Genomic DNA, 27,842 nt, shown 5'->3' with positions numbered 1-27,842 from the left:
AATGGTCACCAAAGGTGGTGTCACATGTGATTTACAAAAATATATACAGTACTGTGCAAAAGTCTTAGGCACATAAGATGTTAAACAAAAGCATTGTCTTAAGATGGTTATTTATATCTGCTACTTTAGTGTGTCAATAGGAAATATAAATGTTTGACTCCCAAACATTACTTTTGCAAATAGAAAGAATTTGAACAGAAGAACAGGGAGCCCTGCAACAGATGTCATGGCCCCCACAGAGACCCCCACTGAACATCGTGTCAGTCTGAGATTACATAAAGAGACAAAAGCAATTGAGACAGCCTAAATAGATAGAAGAATTGTGGTGAATTCTCCAAGAAGCTTGGAACAGCCTATCTGCCAACAACCAAGAAAAACTGTATCCAGGTGTACCTAGGAGAATTGGTGCTGTTTTAAAGGTAAAGATGGTCACACCAAATATTGATTTAGCTTTTTTAATGTTTACTGGACTTTGTATGACATTAAGTGATAAATGAAATCTATTTATGCCATTATTTTTGAAGATATCCTCACTATGCAACATTTTTCACAAGTGCCTAAAACTTTTTTACAGTACTCTATGTTATGGAAATACATGGCCTGATATTTTTATTCATTACTTTTATTAATTCTGACTTTTGGACAACACAATTCCAAGCGTCCACTTTCAAAAGAGACCACAATTATGCCTGTAATACAAAAGTGTGATGCATTTGTGTTAATAAGACTTACACACTGTATATACAATTTAACACTGACTACATTGTTCTGTAAAAAGAAAGTGTCTGTCTGACCAGCATTTGTGACTGTTTTGATGAAGGTGAGATGATAAGGTGACCAAATTAGTGGGTTACTAGGCTTTACCAGGTGATTTTATTCACTGGCCTCTGGTCACCAAGCAATTTCTAAAAGTGGGCCGCAACGCAAGCTATGTAATTTGAGTATCCCTGGGTTATTGTGTTTATTATGGCATTAGGCATGTTGACTGCTTGATGTTGTTGTCCATACTTTTATTTTGTTAGTCCAAATTAACATTATACTGTATGTATATTGTGATTCATTTTTCATATCCACAATGTATATTGTCACATTATTTTATTGTGATATATCGTGACACAATATATCATTAAAACCATAAAAATGACCATGTTTATTCTACCTGCCATGCAGGCAGGTCATGTGAAAACAATACTGCATGCTATTGTTTAAAACATTTAGCATTCAATAATACATACCAATATATTGTAACATACAATTATTAAAAAACAGTAGTATATAGTATATTATACGCAATATGTACTGTACTGTAGTGAGCAGTACACTAGTATACCGTTCCAAACACAGCCCTAGATAAGGCTAGATTTAGGACAGTTCACAACCACTCTGTCCATATTTTGCATTATACACTTAAGCTATTAAGAATTCCCCGTTGACCATTTTTGTTTGGAAGCAGCAAAACGCACCACTTTTTAAATAGAAAATGCCTGTTTTTTTCCATGTCCTTCACTAACACAGACACACAGAAACACACAAGCATATAGTTTATCACACACAGAGAGAGGTAAGTGAGAGTCCCACACACTTGCACACACTGTATTCGCTTCTCTCAATGCTCTAATTTGAGCCAAATGCAAGATGCTGTAGATATGGTGAAATAAAATATTCAGGACCAAGTACATTGCTTTATATTAGCACCTGAAAACATATTTGCAGCAACTGCAGTGACACATTTCGTACCACATGCTGTGATATAAATCAGTTCACCCTAAGCAAACCTTAAAACCAAATACAGAGAAGCAGAGAGAATAGAATGCAGGCAGAAGAAACAGACTCAAAAATGGCTTTTGGGAGACAAGCTTTGGGAAGCGAGCGAAAGATTGAGTGCTTGACGAATGCAGTATAATAGACCCAAAAAGACTCCAGTCTGTTCCAACAGTGAATGTGTGTGTGTTTGCTTGTGTATGATTCCATGGATGGCATAAAACAGAGACACAAGTCAACCTAAAGATGAAGCACCTCAACCCTAAAGCTGCTGTCAATCCTGGGTTGCCTGTGTTTGAGTTTGTCAACAGCATGATTTGTATTGGCCTTGCATGGCTCGGCGAAGTAAATGTTTATCTTTTCTGCCAATAAGGCCCTTTGAATGCATTCATATTGAACTCTGAATGGAACCTCAATGAAGTGAGTAAACCAAAAGGGGAAGAGAGGATGGAAGAAAGGCAGTCGGTATGAGATAGCGAGAGAGAGAATGCAGAAATATCTGGAGGAGAAGATGAAAGCGAACCAAGGGAGATAGTGAGAGGGGAGAGGGTAGGAGGAATAAGAAAGTATTAGCACACACAAGTAAACACCACATGAGGGAACAGCATGCTGAATGGGCAGAAATTCAAGATCTGCTGTTTCAGTTATTTAACTGTTAGCATTCCCGTATACCAGCAGTGAACTTAAAAGTCAATGTAATTACCCACAGGCTTGCATAATCGATGGAGCCACTGAGCCTTGCTCTGACTCTCCTTTAAAATGTATAACATGCATTTAACACATCCTAAGAATGATACATGACAATTCACATCCTGCTAACAGACATCCTTTCAATAGTGACTAGCCTCTTTTTCAGCTGCTTGGGTTCTGGAACCATAATTCCCATTAAGTTTCTCCTCAGGGATGTCATAAAATTCTTAAAGCTAGAGTTTTAAGGCTTGATCCAAATCAGCCAGTTCCAAGGTGAAAAGCCCCAAGCATTAATAGTAGATAAAACACTTGAAAACCATATTAAAATATACTGGTAGTGATTGATGTAAAATCGCTTTGAGTGTCGTGTTAGAAAAGCACTATAAGTGTAAAATTCATTCATTCAAAATATGTAAATAGGAGTGTTTTTTATATTCATCAAAGCAAGTAATATTTAAATTTTACATGTTTAATTGTGTAACATAACATCAACATAAAAATAGCATGTTATGACACCGGCTCTGGCACTGTCCAGGTAAGCTCAAATCATGAGATTCTTCCGCCAGAAGAGCAGTGCCAAAACACGACTAACGTAAAGTGTTCTTGCGTAAATTGCTTGCAATTTTTATTTCAACCACAGATGTCGCTAGAGAGCACAAAGTACGTAGTGCAGCTTTAAAAATCAGGGGGGAAAAAAGAAAAACAGACAAGATGAAGCACTCATTCTACAAACAGTGAATGATGTAATAAAATGTTTTTGGGATTTTTATTCCTTATTATAAAATTAATGATCTAATACTGCAACATCCCATATTAAGTAGAGCTAGGTAGGTAGCAAACTAACGTAACCTACTGTAGCTTGCCTCTACTAACCTGCGAAAACTCACCACAACTCCATTCCAGTTTCCATGGTAACACTGACTTCTCTGATTGGTGGATTTTACTATAGAATTGTAGTGTGGTAGTAGTGTACTATTTCAATGGCAATTCCGCAATTAAACACACTATTTTAAAAAAGAACAAAAGCATTTATCATCATTTAACAACCTTAGAGCTCATAATTAATCTGTCTTAAAGGTTTATACATTATCAAGTAGCAAAATCAATCTTGCTTTAGAGATGAATGGCATTTGAATTACATTTTTGTTCCAGAACCCTACAGTTGATCTCTATGAACACTTGTTATACTTCTTTTCGACATGAAAATATTTAGTGTGTGTATGATTTCAAACAAATCCCATTCTTAGATGGGTGTATGACAAGTGCTTAGTATCAGACCAGTAATAAGGCATTTTACGCCATAAACCTGCTTTGTATTTACTTAAATGAAAGTACTCTTAGTGTGCTTTCTAGATGCTGTGTTGAAAATTAAGAATATTGTTGAGTCTCTAAACTTGCTGAGGTTCTGTTTGAAGACAAAAAAAGCACCTGAGATCATGCTTTTAGGAATCTAACTGTAACTACCAAAAGTCACCAATACTGTTAACTTTTTATGATCAATTCTACTGAGCAATTTTTACATCTGAAAAATAACACTAGTGGGTGTCAAAGTTAATCAGGTTTTTGACTAGCTCCTGTATATACCACAGTAAAAGCAGAAATACTGTATTTCAGCCAGACATTTCTCTCATGCTGTCAAATTCAATATCCTAATTCTCAAATTACACCTCAAACGCTGTCCTGCGGTTTCATTCGGATTTACTTTGGAACAGCCACTCAAAGCCAACTGGCTAAGATCCTTCTCCACAGGCTGTTTTAGAAGGAAAAATGTTGAAACAGTCAGTGTTCCTAATATGCCTGTCACTTGTCAACCTGACTGTAATGTGTCTGTGTGTGTTTGGGACATTAGCATGGCTCATCCTGCAAGGTTGAGGCAAATAAAAAGGTTTGTTTGCCTCAGAGGCAGCACTGACACGGCATCCGTGCTGCCTAGGGTACTATAATGAAGGGATAATCCTCTTATTTAGCCACAAACAGAGTATATTTTTTCCTTTTCCTTCTTTGTGATGAGGTGTGTGTATGTGTTACAGTCCATTATAAAGCAGCAAAACAAACATAGAAACATTGGCAACCGGTAACTGGAAAGAACATCTTGGGATGTTTGGGTGTGTGTGTGTGTGTGTGTGTGTGTGTGTGTGTGTGACAGAAAAAAAGGAAGGAAAGTAAGAGTGTCTAGATGAGAGATCTGGGCAGAGGGTGGATGGTGTGTTTTACAAAAGGGGTGAAACAGTATAAGAAATGCATCTCAATTTTATTAAAAAGGTTTTAAATCAGAGATGCTAGTAAATTACCTGCCTTACTCACACAATGTTTTATTAAACTTAATGACCAAATAAAAAGTACATTAAAATCTTTATACTCGCAGTCTAGGCAAACAGGACATGTGTCTTTTTTAGCCTGTGCCTTGAGCCTGTGCTCGCTAACTATCTTCTTGGGTTGTAAAAGACGACATGTTTTGACCCAATGCAAAACGACAGGCTTCTACAGTGACTTTACAGTCAAGTTCTTCCCCACTCTCAACTGCTGTTTCTTTCCAAAACTTTTCTCATCACCCTCACAAATCATCAGCTCGAGGCTACTAATGCCATGCACGCTCCCACATACAAACCCCATCCAGATGCTTTGTCTGTATGAGAGGAGCTAAAAATAAGGCTAACTTTTCCTCTGTTGCAGAGGGTCTAAGAATAACTGGTCATTTGAATCTTTTATTCAGATTATATCATTTAAATACATAATAAACACACCAATTTCATGATACGATACGATGCAGAAGCCTCATGATACGAGTATAAAAATAACAGCAGCAACACAATTTTTTCAGCTTAAACTTATTCAAGGATTCAACATAAATGTATTTTAAATCTTAAGTGACACATCAGTGTCTGCCATTGGCAATATAAAGCAGAGCTTTAAAGTAACTTAAACACCAGCACTGCAATTATCAGCAGAAGTCATTTTAATTTGAATAGCACTTTTCACAATGTGAGTGCTCAGTGCCTTCTCTCCGGGGAGGAGACTGTGTCGCAGCTCTCATGTTGCATTGCTTGGTTTTAATGACACTTCTGTATTTAGTTATGTATCGTACGATACATATGATATCAAATCGAGAGCGTCATATCGTACGATACAATACAATATTTTTTACCCACCTAATGTAAACTTATTGACTGCTGTTCTCTGACCTGTCTTAAACACCTCCTTAATATACCAGATATCTCTTTTCAAACACAAAGTTCGCAAATGCCAAAGTAATACTGGATCAATAAATTCTTTACAAAGTAATTGCAATCATAAGCCACACATTTGCATGATTCATCAGTAATTTTCTTCACATTTTAAATTTTCATTTACATTGTGAATCGTAAAATTATAGTATCACAAAAGAAAATAGTGAAAAAAAGACAAAATGAGAAAGACTAGGGTGAGCAGAAGGGCACCAGGACATTTTGAAACAACATTATTTAGGGATTTGTGGAGAACAGACTGTATGAAGGACTTCAGGCTGTGATGCCGTGTTCGACATTGTTGTTGTCGTACCATTTTATGTGCTGTTAAACATTAAATATTTACATACAGAGGCAATTAGTGGGTCTAGAAATGACAACCACCAAGGTGTCAAGGACATTTTCTTTTAATTAAGTGTTCCTCAGGAAGATAACTGGATATTTCAGCCCCACTTTCATAAATGATGACATGATTAGATTATATACCTCTCATCTCCGATAGGCCTAAATGCATTTATGGATTTTATAAATAGCGTAAAGCAGGTCCAAGTTGTTATTTTTCTTCCATTCTCTAGAAAGAGGTCCTCCAGCTAGCTTCTCCTCACAAACAATTAATAATCCCCTAGGTGGACAGAGCATTAAAAATTATAAGTGGGGGCCCCCATTTCAAGTTTTCTAATGAGTGGCATCCCTCATTTCAGGAAAGCTAGAAGGAAGCTGATGAGGCAAAATTCAGCAGAAGAGGAAAAACAGAGAAGCATTCAGCCTCCCACCTAGCAATAATGTCCCCTCTTGGCTTCCTGTGAAGATTCAATTTTCTAAAACAGTCAAATATTGCTACAAAATGCCAGCTGTGCATTTAATCACTGCTGCTGCAATTATGACAAATGAATGTCCTTTAAATTCAAACCTTGGTGCATGAGTCATCCTTAGAAATACAAAATGGATAAAGATGCTTTCCCTCTCTTTCTCTGTCATTGTTTCTATTATTTTGAAAAGTTAATTTATCTACTGAAATCTACTCTACACTTCTTGCTATTAATATTGTATACCAAGATATAAAAGATATGGAGAGAGGATATGACTCTTATCTAGCAATAAACTGATATATCGACCAGGGGTGTGTTTACCATACAACGACGTAACTCACTGCGTAACCACCATAGTACGATGCATCGTTGTAGAAATGAACTAGCTAGTCACGACTGTTTCCCGAAACCATAGTAACTATGTTGCACATCCATCACTCGAACCACATTGGTTGAGATGTCTTTAATGACGTTAGGGGGTGGAGTAATAACTTAGGTAAATAGTAAATTATTATAGCTAATTTATACACACACCAGATTATCTGAAAAAAGCTGCTAAAGACAAAAAGCAGCATGCACTTTGTAACACGACGCTGCAATAGTGGGGTTTCCCTCTGCATGAGACTTCGATGTTTCAGACGCACTTGAGCACATACGCACATGCGCACTTTTCATAAACATATTAATGGCACTTAAGCGTTAACATAAACACATAAAAGCCGTGTTCTCCGACAGAAACTGTGTGTGATAAAGTGCTTTCTCTTAACAGCCTTTAATCCCTTAAACGGCTGCACTCACCTTTGCTTGACGTTTCAGAATGACGCTTTTGCAAAACCTCGGAATAAATCGTTTTCTTAAATGCATGTAAACGTGTCAGATGTTGACAGAATCAAAGATATATATGGAATAAAAGATATAGAAGCCTTAGCGAAGTGAAATTATGTCCACACAGCAAATTGACAAGAAACTATGTTTCTAACCACAGGTAAAGAGCTGTAGTTCCAACCACACAACTTTGCGATGCTCTTCGTTAGAACTATGGTTTCGGGAAACACCAAATCATTGAACTGTATTGGTAATTATGGAACTTGCGAACATAGTTAGCTAACAATGCTTTTGGGAAATGCACCCCAGGCCGATTTATTGGCCGATATTTGGCCATTTGATAGTTTCACCTTGTGCCAGTGGCACAACCTACGGAATCTTCTTTTGAGTAAATATTGTGTGTAAAACAAGAAAAATAAAACTGCATTTCAGCAAATCTTTTTACATTTTATTTTATGTCATTATATTGTATTACATATTTACTGACATGGTACTGGCCATGAAACACATATCGGACTACCACTACTCTCATCAAGCAATCGTTTGCATCATTAGCTATTTTAGACTGTGTAAATAATTTTTGTTGAAAATACTTTGTAGATAATGTGGGCCAATAAACATTATCTACTGTAGAATTGATTGTTAATCAGGACAGGACCGCTTTGACCTAGATTACTGTTGTGAGAATTGGTGAGAAATCATTTGGTTTTATGTTTCAACAGGGTTTGTTGTAAGCGTCCATATTAACCACAACTTAACTTCATGTAGTCGATAGAAGCAGATGGTAATGATAGTGCTGTGATAGTGCTATGCACTGCCTTTTAGCAGTCATACTGCCCAGACCACTGTACAGGTGTAGGATTTGAGATTTACTAGGCCAGCAGAAGATAAGCTGCATGATGGTGGATTACAGGTGTATCAGTGTGTTCCAGGTAACAAAGCCGGATTTCAAACATAAAACCAGATTACAAAACATAAAGCCGAGGTGTCGACATAAAACCAGATTACTAGCGAGGAAAAGAAATAAACACGTTTCAAAGAGATGGTTTCATAGCAAGCATTGGAAAATCTACCTTCATCTTTTGCAGTGGATTTATGGTTCCTTCTTAATTTGACCACTTCTACTACAGTACCTTCATCCTGGTCTAAGCGCTGGTACTTTTGGTGGAGAGATTACTTTATATCTGCCAATAGAAGTGAAGGACGCACTCTGCCTGTCTTTGACGTGCATGCTTGAAAGAACCTATAGACTCTAGAGGTTGATGAATGATATTTATACGCCATTGTTACATTGATGCAGTTTCCTGACATACTGTGTAACAGAGAGAGACAGTAAGAGATATTTTTATTTATTCTCATATTCATGCTTACTCACACGGTTAGATAATCCTCACTGGACCTTTTAGTGGGGACTCTAAAGGTTAGTAGGGCACCTGCTGAGCATGGGGCTCTTTGCTGTGAAACGTCAAGAACAGATGGCTTTGCTCCCAAACATGGATGGCTATGCGGTGGTTTAAAGTAATATTCCGGGTTCAATACAAGCTAAGCTCAATTTACAGCATTTGTGGCATAATGTTGAATACCACATAAATGTATTTCGACTTTGTATTTATAAACCACATAAATGTGTTTCCTTTTTTCTTAAAAAAAATTAAGTAAAACCCTAAAATGACAGTAAAAATGTCAATTTAAACAACTTTACAGCTCAAACAATACATGAGTTTTAACAAAATAATTAATGTTAGTGCTTTTATAAAATTATAAGCTTAACATTTCTGCCTTTTAAACCCTCCCAAAATTGGCCCCATTCACTTCCATTGTAAGTGCCTCACTAGATTTTAGCTTTTTTTTTTTTAAAGGTTTCAATATTTTTGTGTGTTAATCAACATTATGCCACAAATGCTGTCGCTTGAGCTTAACATGAACCCAGGATATTCCTTTAAATAGTAAAACTTTCTAAGACAGGATTTTATCATATTGAATAGTCTGATCAACCTTAACATTTCAAAAGAAAAAAAGAATCCTTTTTTTCTCACAGGGTTGTTACAGCAAAAAGGTCGCTGTCCTTTTCTGCATATCGCAGCCCCTTTCGGCATGTCGCGGCACCGTTTTGTGGCCCGTTCTTCATAACGCGGCGGCTCATTTCAGCTTATCGCGGCCCATTCGGCCCATTTCACGGCCGGCCCGGTTCTCCCGATGGCCAGTCTGCCCCTGATCGGCCCCAAAGTACGTCGGCCCACCGGGAAAATGCTCGCTATGCCAGATTACCAATCCAGCCCTGTGAGAATTAGCTAGGTGTAGGCACAGAGGTGGGGTCGGGTGCTCATAAATGTATATGTAATAGTGTAATGTAAATCAGATTATTGTGACTACATTTACGCATCTGTTACATATTTTATATTGTTGATAATCAGATAAGTTTAGGAATGGGGTATGGTTAGGGGATCTAAAATATCTATATGATTGCATAATGTAATTACACTAATATATTTATAAGTATAATAAAACATAATGTTGTTAACATGCGATAGTATCCAAATATTGACAGTGTAGCCTCCCTTATGAGACTACCCTGGGCTTACCTGCCGCTTGCATTGAAAACGGATGCTAGAGGCTGCCCATACATAGATCGACGCATTGGGCTCTTGCACCAGTGGCTGTATTTGATGCTTCGGGAGTGAGAACAGGTTGTGTTTTCTGTTACATTCTGCAAAAAAACTAAATCGTTTATGGTTTTGTTCCTTCTGACGTTTTCAGTCCCTGGTCTTTTAAGTGTACAAATGTCTCCAATTAGTATAATCTTTTAAATCTATCATTCAAAAAAATTTTACTTAACCTACAAACAGAAATCTGCCCCAGCAATTCAGAATAAAATTACTTTTTTAGGATTCTAAAGCAGTAATCATCAACTGGAAAGCTCATGGAAACGTCATGGAGATTCATTCAAACTATAGGAGCCCTTATTACATCCTCACTAACTAGTTATCACATACCCTCTTTTTCTGTGTTCTCTGCAATTTTCATGCTAACAACTGCCTTTTTACAAATCATCTTTATGATTATATCTCAACACACACTTTAAGTCCAAAACTGCAGCTAGACTGATAAACATCAGCCTCTCCACAGGCTCTCATCTGTGCCTTTTCCAAGGTTTTTGTCTTTCTCTCTTACATTTTGTCTATCTCACTCTGTCTCTTAGTATGGTGCTAAAGGTGTGAACAGGGTCCTTTGTGGGAGGCAGTGACATGAGGAGGTCACACAAGCCAGGAAGACACTGTCCATATAGTTTCCCAGAGCTTCTTGGGAGCAGGTGGTGTGGAGGTCAGATGCTGCCTGCTGATAACTTCTGTTTTCTAGAGCTGCCTGCGTCTGAGTGGCATACGATTATCTCACATCCCTGAAGCCACTACAGCTCAAAGGAGTGATTAAACTTGGTCACTTCATATGTTTTACTGATCAGATAGTGATCTGATTAGGCTGGGTGATATATTGAATATTCACAATATTGTCTCAGTGATTTTGCTGGTGAAATGAATATCGCGATGATTGTAGTGTGCTTTTTATATTCCTATAGAGCACATCATTAGACAAATTTCACTATCCTTCAAATTTGCACAATTCTTTAAAATAACATCAAAATCGGAGTATTGTCATATGTGATTCTTAAACTGCAAAAGGCTGCGATTTAATGCAATGAATATGGTCTGTGTGAAGACGTGATGTGTTGTCCTGTGTTCAAGACTAGGTGAAGGTAAGGGTGAAGTAAACACGACAGTACTTTCAGCTTTCCAAAGAGTAAAAGCTCCAGATGAAGTAAATACGACAAAAAGACATTACTATTTTACAAAATAATAATAATAATAATAATAATTCGGAAAATTATTATTGTGGAAAACATTATTATTTTGTTATTTTTTATTTTAAGCCTTAAACAAATTTCTGTATACTTGGCTACAAAGGCTGTTTGGTTGAAATTATGTTTCCTTTCATTAATAAAAACACTTTTAATATCATTTTAGAAAAAATACATAATTATCGAAATATAATTGTATATTGTCAATAAGCTGAAATTATCGATACATACATTTTTTAATTATGTATAAAAATTATACATAATTTTTGCAGCCATATCGCCCAGCACTACATCTAATCATGAAAAGAACAAGTGTAAATGCCCTCCGATACGCATTTGAGATGGATACTAATCCAATCACTCTAACCACATATAAGACGCATACAAGATGCAACAAGATCGTGTGAATGCATCCAGGTGTAAATTTAACACCTCCCAAATGGACCTATGTAAGCATGTGGAAATTTGGGAACCCCGCAATCCATACGTGAGCCAGCAATCATGGTATAGACATGGTCAAACTAGACCTAAACACTCAAACTCTAATTGTGATATTTTAATATAAACACTATTATATTAAAAATAGGAATAGCAGATCGGATTTATATATATAAACTTTACGTGGTCAAGTGTAAATGCAATGTGTATACCCAATCAGATCATTCAAAATGCATAAGGGGCAGAGTATACATAGGTTTAAAATTCAAATTAACTTGCTGTGTATATGTGAACCAGAGTATATCAGCGGTACACAATAGGTATTCTAAATAAATAATGCATATGAAATTGGAACGTTTTGTACGACAGTGATTCTAAATGATTTTCTGAGCACTGAATGAATAAGCACTAAACTGCTAGGCAATCAGTGCAGTCCTGCACACCTATTTTCACTTGTCACTCTTCAGTGTCGCTAACATGTTTTTTATATGCCTGCAGTCAAACCCTGCTCCCTATAATACCATACTTAACTAAATCTTTTTGCTCTTCACAGATCTCTTCATGTCTACTTCAGAGGTGAAAGTGCATAATTGACTATGCCTTTTATTACACTTTACTGTGATTAAGGCTTTATGAAAGGGATAGTTTGGACTTTAAAATCTGATAGGATGAGCCATGTTTGAACCCACTGCAAAAATATATTATACAGGGGAGACTGGAGCTAGTATAACACTTTTTACTCCAGTAAATATTTTTCAGGGTTCAATGAACTCACATCTTTTGTGGCAACATGCCCCAATAGTAGGGACCAACATATTGCACACTATATGGGGAAGATGTCACAATGGAACTTGCCACTAAACCGATGGTGTAGGTTTATTGTTAACATTGAGGGGGTTACGGGGGAATGTATCCCCACTATCACAACAACCAAACCAAAATGTACGCCTCTCTTTTTAAATCTACAAATGCATAAACAGCCTATTATAAGGTATTCAGCATAATTTAAGAAGTAAAACAATTATGAAGCACAAAACGATCCATTAAACAACAAAAATGCAAAAGGTAATGTACCAAAATAACAAAACATTGTTTTAGCCAAAAAATCCTGTAGTTAAGAAATTGTGGCATTTAAAACATGTGACAAACTGCTTGGATAAAAACGTAAAAACTTGCATTGACCTAACTTTCATGAAAATACCTTGTCCTAAGAATACATCTTTTGGTACAAATCTGCCTTCATAATATAGCTAACACAGTAGTGTTTTTAAATTCACAGAAATTGTTCTTATTTAAGAGGGTTTTCAACTAGGTGTTTAAAACCATCATACAAAACCTCTGCTAGAGAAAACACACATATGAAAAATATGACTGCCTTTTTCATGCTAAAGTAATTCACAATCTTCCTGTCTCCAGTAGCAACATGCTGTGCTGCACCTGATGTAGACCACTGTTCCTAATTGCCTGTTAAATTTGACCATTAGAGGAATAAGAAAGAGACAGTAGACATCATTGAGAATCTGCCTGCTTGTTTCTTCAGGAAAGAGGTTAAATAAGGTTAATACACTGATCAATGCATGTGTCCCTGAGGCTTCTATTCTAAATGTCATATGGTAGCACTAAATATGTAGCATAAAACATCTCATAGCACATGGCAGGATGATAGTGTTTTTTATTGTTAATATGTTATTTCAAGTGCATGCATAACATGAAGGGGAGTATGAAAAGAATATTTCACTATCCACTGCAAAAACTCCCTGAAAAATATGTAGCAGTAGAAAAATACAGAAAGTTTCAAAATGCTGCAGTGGCAGCACAATGCCTCGAATTCATTTGAACCTGCAAGGCTGGTGATAAATTTCAGTGCAGAGAAAGATTGGGTCAGTTTTCAGCATCTATAGTTCTAGGTTCATAATAGTTATCTGGTACTTTGAGCAAATTTTTCAAACATAATATTATCACGGTAACACTTTACAATAAGTTTGCATATGTTAACATTAGTCATTTCCACATATACTCATACCTCTTTAACATTAAAAGTTGTAAACGTTAACATTAATTCTCTATTAGCTAACACTGGACAAAAGTATATCTATATATATATATATTTTTTTACATTTACAATAACCTTAAAGTTTAACATTAAATAGGCTGTGTAAAATTATTGTCCATTTATACCTAAAGAATACACAAAAATAAACAGAACTTTATTGTCACTTTTTTGTTTATTGTTTCCATTATCACTTTCCAAGGACATTGTTTTCAGTTAAAAATAACCTTAAAGAGGCCCTGTTATGCTTTTGGGGATTTTACCTTTCCTTTAGTGTGTAATATAGCTGTCTGTGCATGTAAAAGGTCTGCAAAGTTACAAAGCACAAAGTCCATGCAAAAACGAGTTATTCTCTCCCAAAGACAACACTGCCCAAGAGCTACAAGAAACGGCTGGATTGTACTCCAGCCATTTCTTCCGTAAAGTATCTACGTCACTATGTAACACATTTACATAATGCCAGTCTAAGGGCTACTTTGGCCCGCCCTCAAACAAACGTAGTTATAGCCAAGGACAGGATGAGTTGGGTTAGTGTTGTCGCCATGTCGAGAAGATGCTGTTTTCTTCACTGCGAAAGCAAAACCTCTTTGTTTGGACTTCCAAAGGCAGACGAATTGAAGAATCAGTGGTTAAAATTTATTTTTACCACTATTCCTCAGCAGTACAACCACAACCAATGCCAGATTTTCAGTTACTCCTGAAAGATGGTGCAGTTCCCACTTTGTTGGGACAATCTGGCACTTCAGAATCACAGCCTGTAATTTTGCTTGATTATTTGTGGATTTATCTGATACCGAGAGTTCAGACGCGGAGTTTTGTGTTGTAGCTACGGTGTACACCCAATACACAGTTGTAGGCATCTGGTAACCTGCTAGCTAATGTTCTTGCGCTGAAATAGTTTTGCTAATCAGCTGCAGGCCCACTTTTACCAACAATTGTGTAGAATTATGCAAATTGTTTGTCGTTCTTACTATCATGAATAGCGATCAAGTGTGGAGATGGATTTATTTTTACAAATGGTCATTTTACGGAAGTGCTCAGCTAACTTGCTATGTAATGTTATTGTTTTGGTAAGGGTTTACTATTCAGCTGTGGGCTGGCTTTTACCTAAAACTGTGTAACAAAATGGTCGATCTCAAGAGTCTTATATAATTATATAATTACAAGCTGTAATGTTACGGCCGCTATCCAAGAAAGTCCACGGCTAACCAGGAGTTAGCCTCTGTTCTCCGTTCATAGCTCGGGTGAAAAAAGTTTGGCTACAACCATTCCAGCAAAAGATGACTAACTTAGATGCACTATGTGTCTTTTACCTGAAGCTCTGTTAGGTTCACAATAATCAACAGTGTACTTGTAAGAAAGCTACAAAAGTAAAACCTACCACTGTGAAACGTCCTCCTCAAGTCGTGCTTGCGAAGGTGGTTCGGGTTGATCAACTTATTCTTCCAAACTTTTATTATCGGACTCGGGCTAGAGCTGGTACGGCAAAAACCGATGCCAATGTTACCATAGTTACAATAGTGTTTACAGCTGTTAAGGAAGCCTGAAACTCAGTTATGGTAAGAGGCATTATATTTCTGACATGTGGTTGACCAGTCACAACAGACTGAGCCAGCTGACCAATCAGAGCAGACTGGGCTTTTTGGAAAGGGGGGACAGGAGCTAAAATAAAGAGACAGCAGCTAAATCAGAGCATTTGAGCAGAGGATGAAAATAGGTTTAGCAGAAATGTACAGTATGAGAAAAATAATATGTTTTTTGAACATTAAAGCATGTAAACCTATTCTAGTAGACCCCCAAAATAAAATCATGAACCTGTAAATTAGCATAATATCTTTAATGGGTAAACATTACTTGGCATTTAATATCCTGGCTTCCATAAAATGACCACAAGATGTTTTATGCCTTTAAATAGGGGAATTCAACTTGGTTCTACAAGGGCCAGAATATAACTCATTCAACCCATGCAGCACAACATTTGATCTGACTAATGAGCAATTCTCTTAAACCAAGGAGGCAAATGACTCATTCAGTGCTTGTCTTAGTCAGAATAAGTGATATAGACGTATGGCCAACCTTATTCAGCCTGTTCAAAAGGTGTATATAAGATTCACTGCTTATGTTACATTTCAAATGCGACATTGAATCTCTTCTGCTTTAAAACTAAAGAAAAATCTAAGTCAAGTAAAGGTTTACTTGTTAATTGAAATGTTCTGAAGTTTGCAGACATAAATTGCTAAAATATATATATATATATATATATGTATATATATATATATATATATATTAACATACTCTATTAGTTAAATAATGTTCATATGCACATTATAAAAATAAAATATAAATAAAAACATATGCAATTATTTAAATTATATATTAAATTATCTTTATTTGGGGGCCTTTCACAGCAAATATACTGTAGTTTTATGTGATTCATTTGGATTAATTATATCTTTTAATCGGCACATCACATAATTAATTAGACAAAAAATTCAAATCTATTAACAGCCCTAAAATAAACAAAAAACTGTGAACATGGTATTTCTAAACTATATGCTGTAACATGTCATAAATGCATCTTTCTGCAAACAATTTATTTGCAGAATGCTAAACTGTACACTCATTGAGCACTTTATAAAACAACACCTATACACCTACTTAATCGAATTCATGTGATTATCTAATCAGCCAATCTTGTGGCAGTAATGCAATGCATAAAATCATGCAGATATGGGTCAGGAGCTTCAGTTAATGTTCACATTAACCATCAGAATGGGGAAAAATGTGATCTCAGTGATTTCAACTGTGGTATGATTCTTGGTGCCAGACGGGCTGGTTTGAGTATTTCTGTAACTGCTGATCTCCTGGGATTTTCATGCACAACAGTCTCTAGAATTTACTCAGAACTGTGCCAAAAACAAAAATCATCCAGTGAGCGGCAGTTCTGCAGAAGGAAATTCCTTGTCGATGAGAGAGGTCAACAGAGAATGGCCAGACTGGTTCGAGCTGACAGAAAGGCTACAGTAACTCAGATAACCACTCTGTACAACTGTAATGAGCAGAATAGCATCTCAGAATGCACAACACATCGAATCTTGAGGCAGATGGGCTACAACAGCAGAAGACCACATCACTTTACCATAGTGTTCCTAATAAAGTTCTCAGTGAGTTTATAATCAAATTCTTTATGTATGTTAAATTATATTAATCTAATGTAAGTAGACAGATTTCTCCATTCAAAACCTAAGCTCTCTGTTGAATACTAAGTCATAATGAAGAAAATCATTACTTAGAATGAGTAAATCTGAACTGTGCTGTTTTATTACTCTTTAACAAGAGGGAAAAAAGAGAGTAGACTGAAGACTTCTTGTCTCTCTCTGGTTAAGATTAATCTTTTTGACAATCTTTTCAATCTTTGTGGCTCAATATAACCATCTTTAAGTGAGACACAACCAGCTATCTCTTGCCAAAATCACCATGCTTTCCTGAAAATGCATGAAGGGGGAAAGGGTCAGGCTCAAACTACTTCTTTGCAGCTTTGGCAGGTTTTGTCCCTTAAGAAAAAGGAAGAAAATAAAAAAAAGATTGATTCTTCGATCCTCTGTGAATGATAATGTAGAGATAGCATGTGTAGTTAGATTTTGGCTTGTACCTAGCACAGGCGTTTGGCTTCTGAGTGCAAAGAAAGCCAGAAACCATGTCATGAATTTGATATTGTTGGCTATTGTGGAGATTTCAGAAAAGATGTAATATGAAGCTATAACAAAGAGCCATTATATAGAATTGTAGAACATACAGAGTGAATACAGCCACAGTGGCCTTCAACATTCTCAACATGCCAAACACAGTGTTTTTCTTTCTTCAGAGGTTAATCGTTACTGATCATGGGTCAGACTTGCACAAGCTGCTGGATTCAGGGCTCTTGCATTGAAATTAGTCTAATATCTTGTGGACTGGTTGTCTTAAAAGGCCAGTAACTGAGCATCCATTATTAGACTTAATGCCATGATGTAATTAGTTTTGCAGTTCATTACTCAGACATCTGATCCATAGACTGTCAAATCACATAAGTCTGTGAAAACACTAACACTGATAAAATAAAAGGCCCTTCTAGTCCTTTTTATTACTTTCAAATCAAATATATTATATTAATTTTTGAGCATTACCGCCACTAAACGGAAACGCAAAAATAATGATTGATTCCAGAGAGATTTCCCAAACAGTCCTCCCATCTACTGTTGTTTGGACAAACATATGCCCGACATGTGTCATTTTTTCAATGTTAAATTGTTTCTTGAACAAAATGTACTCTATTTGTTTCATTGGCCCATCCAGCCTGTCATTACAACATTGGCTCTATTTGTACAACCAATGGAAGATGGGAGAGTTTTCTAGAATCTGTTTAATAACAGTGATTATTTTTGCAATTACGTATGGTGATGCTAGTGGCACACACCTCAGCTTTAAACAGTAATATTTGCGAAATTAAATTTCACCCAGTCTCTTGCAAATAGTTTGCATTTCCCCCACTGGTGGTTACAAAACATGTAACCACCAGAGGTTGCGCTAGAATTGTATTTAATTTTTTGTCACTGACGAACTGAGTTGTAAAATTTATGTCATTGTCTATTTTATCCATCATACTTGTTTTAACGTTATAAGTACTACATTCAGGGGCGTAGCATCAATTATTATGGCACATACATGACAGAGGATAGGCTTAAATGATATATTTTTTACTCCCCAAGTGCAAGTCTGGTGAAACCAAGGAGTTCTTGGGTGAAAGTAGCTACCTGTCAATCAACCGTCACGCTAAAACAAGATTTTTAAACTTTACCGGTTATGTGCAGCTTTTAAAGGTGTCATGAAATGCTACTTTTTATAATTGTATTATCTTATACTACAATTATAGTATACGTTTGTATACTGTACGTTTACTAACTGATAATGTTAGTAAAGTTTGTTTTGGTTTTTTTAACAAAAAAGTCATAATTTAGTAATATATGATCACATTCCACCCTCGGATTTGGCCTAAGTGCCTCCTTAACACTTCAACGTAAATGCCCACTGTTATGATTGGCTAATATTGTGCAGCCACTCAAATACGCAGCCATATATATTTGAAACTCAATCTGAAGAAAATTTACAAAGCTCCACAACATTATAAAATTAAATTTCAGGGTTACACATAACACACTTCCAACACATTGCATCCGAATATATTATACTGTTCACTCAAGCACAACTGTTAACACTTAGCACCATGAACTATCAAACAGTCATTACTTTTGAAATATTCACAAATGAAACTGTTTACTTACTGTTTTGCAGTCTGGTCCAATAGTGTTTTTAAATTCCCCATCCTTCAATTACAGTTCCTTTGCAAGGCTTGAATCATATTATGACTGGTTCACAAACAATCCACGTTGTTGAGCCGAACAAAACGTACACACAAAAGTCCAAAGCATGATAAACAAGATGCACACACATAGGCGCACTAAAGTGTACATCGCCAGAAACACATCAAAATGGCCAACGATGTCCATCTAGTGTATGTTTGCATAATTAAAAATAGCAGAGATGGTCGCAAGAGTGCATCTTGGATGAGTTTGTTCTCAAAACAGCAAGAGGCAGAGCAGCTGAATGAATCTCCTTTTCAGAGTTGTAACTTGACACTGCGTCTTTTTAAAGCGGTGCGAAATACATGAAAACAGACAAAGACATTTGTCTAGTATATGTTTATATACAAAAATGTTTCAAAATAGGCCAGATGGGTCCCCTTTGGTGTTTAGGAATAGTTAGCCACACTAGACCTGTCTTTCCTGCTCTCTCTCTATCTCTTGAACTGAGCGCCAGTGGGCAGGGCCAAGAGTGTGATGACACATGTTGGAGAAATGTAAATAAAAATGAGCCATTGTTCACATGAACCGAACCCCAGACGCTCCTTTTCAAATGGTTTCTTGGTACCCACTTGAGTTCCAAAGATGGCTTTCAATCTAATAAAATTTCACATTTTATGGTCAATTGAATTTGGATTTGCACCAAAATATTTTTTGCACAATTATATTATGTGAAATGTCCACTGTGGTGTTAAAAGTGAGTTCAATATTTTTAAGGTTAATGCTTTATCAAGTTTTAAATAAAGAAAACCTACCTCCCTACCCTAAACCTTAAACCTAAACCTGTATCGCCTTACAAGTTATGCGCTATAGTAAAATGTCATAAGATGGCATTGTGTGAAGAACAGAGCAAAAAGTAAGTGTTTTATGATCTGACAATCTGCCCTCTAGTGTTAATTTCACCAGGAAACTGCCATGATACATGCAACGAGCCATGTAAAAATCATTTTGCAATCATTTAGAATTAGTAACATGATTCTGTGGGACCAGGTTGAAAATATCTAGTGTGAATCATGACCATTTCCTCCCATTTTCAGTCTACTATCAAACATTTCTAGGTAGGTTTTCTCTTATATATGCCTCTCTCTCTCTCTCACGCTCTCTCTCTCTCTCATTATCACACTTTCATGTGAGAATGTGGCCTCCATGCAATGCAAAACTAGTCTAGCATTCTGGCAGAAACTGTATTAAGCACCTTTGATCAAATAGGGAGGGGGGCCTTTGGAGATGTCTCGAGGGACTGTTTTTGTCGGGATGCAGGATGTGTGTGCGCATGTGTACGTGTGTGTGTTGGACAAGGGTTTGTGAGAATTGCTGAATCACAGACACACAGCAGAAGAGGCGGCAGACTGCTCATTGAGATTCTGTGTGGAACTCACACAAACATACACACTCTGAAGCAAATACATGGTAGCAAAAATATACTCCCATGCGACACCTTTTGTCAAATCAGGCATAAAGTAGGACACTTTTGCAGTACAGACTTGCATTGGCTGATGACCAACCTCTGCCTCTCTCTTGCTAACTCTCTAATACACTTACACACCCCGAGTATCCAGAGAACACTGTATTTAAAATGGAAAAAGATCAATATTTAAGGACACTCAAACATAGATCTTGCTCAAACACACAGGTCCAAACTACAGCACCTTTGCTAATCTGAGAATTGCAGCACAGCCTTGTTCTCCAAGAGTACAAAGCTATTTTTCAAAACCTAGATGCCAACCTTGGTGAATATCATAAAAACGGTCAAGAAATGTCTGGTTTATATTTCACCTCAAAATTAAAAGCAAATTATATTTTCATAAAGAAAATTACGTTTATCTTAAGACCAATACGATTTTTTGCATTGTGAAAATACTGTCATGACAATCCACCCATCAACAACAATGCTCAGTATTAATGTATTGTGAAAAATCTAATTCTTGTTACTGTAATGCAATTATATTTTTATTAGTCAGTCGATTAAAATTTTTAATCGCGATCAATTGCATAATTTTTTGTAGTTAATCGCGATTAATCGCAGATTTTGAAAGTGCTAAAATTTGACACTATATATACTTTTTTCTTGTCAAAATGCATTTATTTCCATCTTAGGAAAGAAAGCAAAACAAAATGTAACAATATAATGCTTATTTAACATTTTCCATACAAAGCCTTCCACAGTACAAAGACAGAATCGCACTAAAATATAACCCGTTCTCATTCCCTAAGTGTCCAATTTTGACACTTGTGCAGAAGCCATCCGCATCTGCATGATGACGCTAAAGGTGCCCCCTGGCATCCTCTCATTGACACGGTGAGAAACTACATTATTTCCATCAAGAAAACTTTGTTGTCAGTTATCAATCTTTGAATATTATTTTGTGTGGTAAACCCCAATGTTTCATAATACTTATAAAAATATTAGTGTAATATTAAATATACAACCATATATAATATTTTAGACCCCCTAACCCATCTCCATTTCTAAACCTAACTGATAATCAACAATATAAAACATGAAAGAGACATTTAGATATTCATAATTTGATATACATTACACTATTTATAAATATATTTTTAAGCACCCGCACATTTATACCTAAACCTAACCAGTTCTCAACAATAGAAAAGACGTTACAAGTAGATAAGGTACAGTCAAGATCATGTATTTATAAAAAATAAACTATAATAATATTCCAAACCATACGATGGCATTGTGTGAGCAGCAGAGTGAAACTTAAGGTTTTAATTGATAAAAATATTCCCCCTCCGTGAAGGCATCCTGATCCTGTCATCCTGATTCTACCAGTATGTCTCATTCAAAAAATACATGTACATCCAAACTTGAGGTCATTGTAATCGGTCACAAGACATACGAGAGCCAATGGTAAATAATTGAGCTTGTGACAATCGTTCACAAGACACGTGAGAGCCAATGGCATAATCGCTGGGTCTCTGGCATCAAACCCATGTCATTACGCTTGAGGCGGCAAATTTTGAACATGTTATAACAAAATTTACACAGGATGTGTTACGGTGGATGCTGGGTGACTGTGATCGGTGACTAAAAACATACATTTAGGTTTGTTCTTCACATAAAATGATTGTAAGACTCGGAATACACCCGGAATGAAATGGGTCACTTCAGCAGTGCAGGATGTGTACAGACAAATTAAATAGACAGATAAACAACAGATTAAATATTAACCACTGTGAATAAATGTTGCTGATTTCAAAAGAAATGAAAATCATACCCCCAACATATGTCATGATACAAAATTGTACCCTAAAGTGTAATTAAACGATGCAAAAATTCTAATGCCCATCACGTCAGTCAGTTGACGTCAAAGGTTTCACATTGAAAAGAATGCACTTGCCAGATGCATCGTAAAACTGAGAGGGCACTTTTGACATCTGTAGATTGACGCGCTGGGCTCTTGCACAAGCGTCAGTCTTTGACGCCTTGGAAGTGAAAACGTGTTGTAAAATAGCACAAATTCAGGTAACATTAAACATTTCCCAAAGTCTAAATGGGAGTTTGACTAATTGAAAGAACTAGTCCCCACATAGGCTGCATATTCATTGCAATGCACATTAAATCTCTTAAACTCAAATCCTCCACAACATTAATCTGCTGGTAGACTGTGGCTATCCGCTTTCCTACAGCAATTGTGAAGCTGCGTTCATGATTCGCATCAGGGCTGCAACGCTAGCAGTGCTTTGAAATCCACAGGAAGTGTGCTTGCAAACAAAAACTTATTCTGCATTTTGTTGATAGTTGATTTGACATGCTTCTGTGGTAATTAAAATACTTTATTTCTATCACAAGTCCCACCTGGGTTTGTTTTGTACATCAAATAGTGTTAAGAGCTCCTTTCTTCATAATTTTATCACGGAAGCGCTGTTGTGTGTTTGTGCAGAGATTCTTCTATTTACTGAGAGAACAACCACCGCAGCTCTATCATAGGAGACAACTAGCGTGTTAGCATAGAATGTCAATGGGACCGCTGCGTTGTGCTGTTTTATGCTAAGCTTGAAGGCTTACCTTGGTTAGAAATTAGAATAAGATTTTGCTCTTATGGAAAGAAATTGGTACTTTTATTCACCAAAGTGGCATTCAACTGATCATAATGTATAGTCAGGACATTAATAACGTGAAAAATTACTATTACAATCTGAATTTTTTTTTCAAAAACTAATTCAAAGAGTTCTCATCAAAAAATCCTCCATGTGCATCATTGACAGCTTTGCAGATCCTTGGCATCCTAGCTGTCAGTTTGTCCTGATACTCAGGTGACATTTCACCCCACGCTTCCCGTAGCACTTGCCATAGATGTGACTGTCTTGTCGGGCACTTCTCACGCACCTTACAGTCTAGTTGATCCCACAAAAGCTCAATGGGGTTAAGGGATCCATAACACTCTTTTCCAATTATCTGTTGTCCAATGTCTGTGTTTCTTTGTCCACTCTAACCTTTTCTTTTTGATTTCTGTTTCAAAAGTGGCTTTTTCTTTGCAATTCTTCCCATAAGGCCTGCACCCCTGAGTCTTCTCTTTACTGTTGTACATGAAACTGGTGTTGAGCGGGTAGAATTCAATGAAGCTGTCAGCTGAGGACATGTGAGGTGTCTATTTCTCAAACTAGAGACTCTGATGTACATATCCTCTTGTTTAGTTGTACATCTGGCCATCCACATCTCTTTCTGTCCTTGATAGAGCCAGTTGTCCTTTGTCTTTGAAGACTGTAGTGTACACCTTTGTATGAAATTTTCAGTTTTTGGCAATTTCAAGCATTGTATATCCTTCATTCCTCAAAACAATGATTGACTGACGAGTTTCTAGAGAAATGTTTCTTTCTTGCGATTTTTAACCTAATATTGACCTTAAGACATGCCAGTCTATTGCATATTGTGGCAACTCAAAAACAAAGATAATGTTAAGCTTCATTTAATGAACCAAATAGCTTTCAACTGTGTTTGATATAATGGCAAGTGATTTTCTAGTACCAAATTAGCAATTTAGCATGATTACTCAAGGATAAGGTGTTGGAGTGTTGGCTGCTGCTGTACTAAATTTGCTGATTTTAATAATTAAAATCTTTTTTAAAAAAAATATATATATATATTTTTTTTTTTTTTTTTTTTTTTTTTTTTTTACTTTACAGAGAATTTGTGGGGAAAATGTGTTAAATTGTCATAAAAATGTCACAGTGCAAAATATCTAAATGGTCCTAAAATTGGCTTCATTTTCTTTATGAAAAATACAATTTATTATTTTCTTCTTACAGCCCCAATTCTGAATAAGTTGGGACAGTATGAAAAATGCTAATAAAAACAAAAAGGAGTGATGTGTAAATTATATTCACCCTTTGCTATATTGAAAGCACTACAACTAAATATTATATGATGTTTTACCCTGTGAATTTCATTGTGTTTTTTAAATGTTCAGTAATTTAAATTCAGATGATTGCAACACACGCCAAAAAAGTTGAGACGGGCAATTTAAGACTAATAACAATTTGATGAGTTAAAATAACAAGGCAATGTGAAACAGGAGATGTTAAACAGGTGAGGCAATCGTGTTATAGTATATAAGGAGCCTCCAAAAACTGCCTAGTCCTTCAAGAGCAAGGATCATTCGAGACTTGTCAATTTGCCAACAGATGCTTCAGCAAATATTCCAGCACTTTGAGAACAATGTTCCCCAAAGACAAATTGGAAGGATTTTGGGCATTTCACCCTCTACAGTGCACAGTATAGTTAAAAGATTCAAGGAATCTGGTCAAATCTCAGTGTGTAAAGGGCAAAACAAAAAATACTTCTGAATGCACGTGATCTCTGATCCCTCAGACGTCACTGTCTTAAAAAACATCATTCATCTGTAATGGATATCATGAACATGGGCTTAGGATTACTTTAGTAAACCTTTGTTGTCAACATCACTTGCCGCTGCATCCACAGATGCAAGTTAAGACTTGCAAAGCAGAAGCCATACATCAACACTGTCCAGAAGTGCTGCCGACTTCTCTGGACTCGGTCTCATCTTAGATGGAAAGTAGAACAGTGGAACTGTGTTTTTTTGGTCCGATGAGTCCACATTTCAAATAGTTTTTGAAAAACACAGCTGTCGTGTTATCCAGGCCAAAGAGGAATAATACCATCCAAGCTGTTATCAGCGTCAGGTCCAAAAGCCAGTGTCTGTATGGGCCAGGGGTGTGTCAGTGCCCATGGCATGGGTAAATCGCACATCTGTGAGGGCACCATGAATGCAGACAGATATGTACAAATTTTGGAGGAACAGATACTGCCATCCAGCAATGTCTTTTCCAGGGACGTCCCGGGATTTTCAGCAGGACAACTTAAAACCACATACCGGCTGAATAAGCAGAGAGTGCGGGTGCTAGATTGGCCTGCCTGCAGTCCTGATTGTCTCCAATTAAGAATGTGTGGTGCATTATGAAGCGCACAACATGGCAAAGAAGACATCATACATTTGTACAGCTGAAGACCTGCGTAATGGATGAATAGGGGAAAATTCCACTTTTTAAACTTAACAAACTTGTGTCTTCAGTGCCTAAATGCTTAATTAGTGTTATTAGATAAAATTGTGGTTTCACAGTGGTAAACACTCAACTGTCCAAACTTTTTCTGGAGTGTGTTGCAATCATCTGATTTGAAATTACTGTACATAAAAAATATAAAATAAAACAATGAAATTCACAAGGTAAAACATCATATAATATTTAGTTATAGTGCTTTCAATATAGCAAAGGGTGAATATAATTTACTAATCACTCCATTTTGTTTTTATAAGCAGTTTTCATACTGTCCCAACTTTTTCGGAATTGGGGTTGTACTTTTGGAATGAAATATGACCTGAATATTTCTTTGAATGACACCCACTTAAAACGAATTTTTGAGCAACACAGGCACGTTCAGATGTTCAAAAATACTGTCCAGGTAGGCAGCTCACTAGTTTTTGAGACAGCCTGTGTGCAGATGGACAGAAATGCCCATAACATAGAAACATAGACATAGAAAGAAAGAATACTCATCACTATTCAACATGCACACACACACACACACACGCACACAAACATTTAAGTGTTTGGTGTCTGATTGCGGCATGTGGGTGTGATCTTTTGTTCCAGTGATGAGCAGAATAAATGTATAATGGCACAGCATCACTGAGTTAACTGCACTTGTTTACACAGGTTTAGACAATCATGAATAGACACAGTCAAACCAGCATCCCCATTGCGTAATTAGTTAAAATACTCAATTCACTTCCATTTGAAGATAGATATTCTGACTTGCACTTACATTTATAAATATAAGCTTAAAGGACTAGTTCAACCCAAAAATGAAAATGGTCATCATTTACTCACCCTCATGTTGTTCCAAACTTGTATGACTTACTTTCTTCTGAACACAAAAGGTTTTTTTTTTTTTTTTTATATAATAAAATTAATAGGTGACTGGGTCTGTCTAGCTCCAAAATGACAAAAAAAAAGCAAAGCACTATATAAGTATCATTAAAGTAATCCATATGACGTGCACTTTATTCCAAGCCTTCTGATGCCATGTGGTTGCTTTGTGTGATATTAACCTCAGTCATCATTGACTTTCATTGCATTTTTTTTTTCATACAATGAAACCGAATGGTGACTGATCTTATCATTCCTTTTCCAAGGAATAAAGTAAGACATACAGTCATACACATTATGAGGGTGACTAAATGATGACAGAATTTAAATTTTTGGGTCTATCCCTATCTAACCTCAGTTCTTATTTTCAGTGTGTTTGTGTGTGTATTTTTCCCTTCCACCAGTCTCGTCAGTGAATTTGGACTATAGTGATGTTGATGATGGCCATTTATAGACCACAGGGTCAGTGGAGTTAGGGACATTATGCAACAGGCTCACTTAAAAACACACACTCACACACACATAGAGCAGAGGGGCACAATATATCAAAGTACATAGCTGGCTACACTCACACATACACACACACACACACACACCAAAAATACAGCTGCACCCCGCTCTATCACACACACACACACATACACACAGCTGCCAAGCCCTGACACCAATTTCATCTCACTCTCTAGCTTCTGGTCTGCTGTTGCCACGGCAGCAGTCAGAGAGAGAAAGAGAGATGGAGTAATAAAAAAGGGAGAGAGGGAACAGAATGCTGTGAAAGGGCGAAAGAGATGAGTGAACACATGACAGTGTGAGAGAGGTTGAAAGTATAAACAGTATATGACTGAGTGAGTTACAGGAAAAAGTGAATGAATCTTTAAGTTAGTGAAAACGTATGAATGTTTGAGTGAATGAATGTCAGAATGAATATGAAAGAGTGAATGAATGACTGACTGAATGAATGAATAAATGGTTCCTTTAACGTAGGGCAGTTTGATGTCCCAGGGGTTGATTTTTATTTAAAGAGACAGATTTAAACTTTTCTTTCTTTTCTTTTTTGCTATATGAAGGTCACATTAAAACTGGGAAGACCTGGAAACTTTTTACCAGGCATTCATCATTTATATTTGGTACTTTTCAAATGCCATTTATGTACAGAGCCTGGTCCAAGACCCAGACTTTCTATGCATTTTTCTGAAATTACGACTGTCCCACAGTTGTGGCATCACATAGGGCCAAACAGATTTGGCTGTAACATTTTTTTTTTCTCTCAAAAGTTAATGTAGGCTACTTGTTAACCAAGTCGACAAAAGTTTAAGTAAAGAGCATGCTTGAGATGAAATATGACAGAAGTGATGTTTGAAGAAAACAAAGAAAATTCTAGGT

The 27,842-nt window shown here is 36.5% G+C and overlaps 1 protein-coding gene across 3 annotated transcripts in view; it reads right to left on the bottom strand.

Annotated features, from left to right (window-relative positions):
- Positions 1-27,842, bottom strand: part of LOC127425032 (glutamate receptor ionotropic, kainate 5-like) — a 132,155-nt gene that overhangs the window by 63,124 nt on the left and 41,189 nt on the right. The window lies entirely within an intron of this gene.

This window comes from Myxocyprinus asiaticus, chromosome 34, assembly GCF_019703515.2.
Source record: "Myxocyprinus asiaticus isolate MX2 ecotype Aquarium Trade chromosome 34, UBuf_Myxa_2, whole genome shotgun sequence".
Taxonomy (NCBI): domain Eukaryota; kingdom Metazoa; phylum Chordata; class Actinopteri; order Cypriniformes; family Catostomidae; genus Myxocyprinus; species Myxocyprinus asiaticus.
Note: the sequence above shows the minus strand (reverse complement) of the source record. Positions and strands in the feature narration are given on the sequence as shown.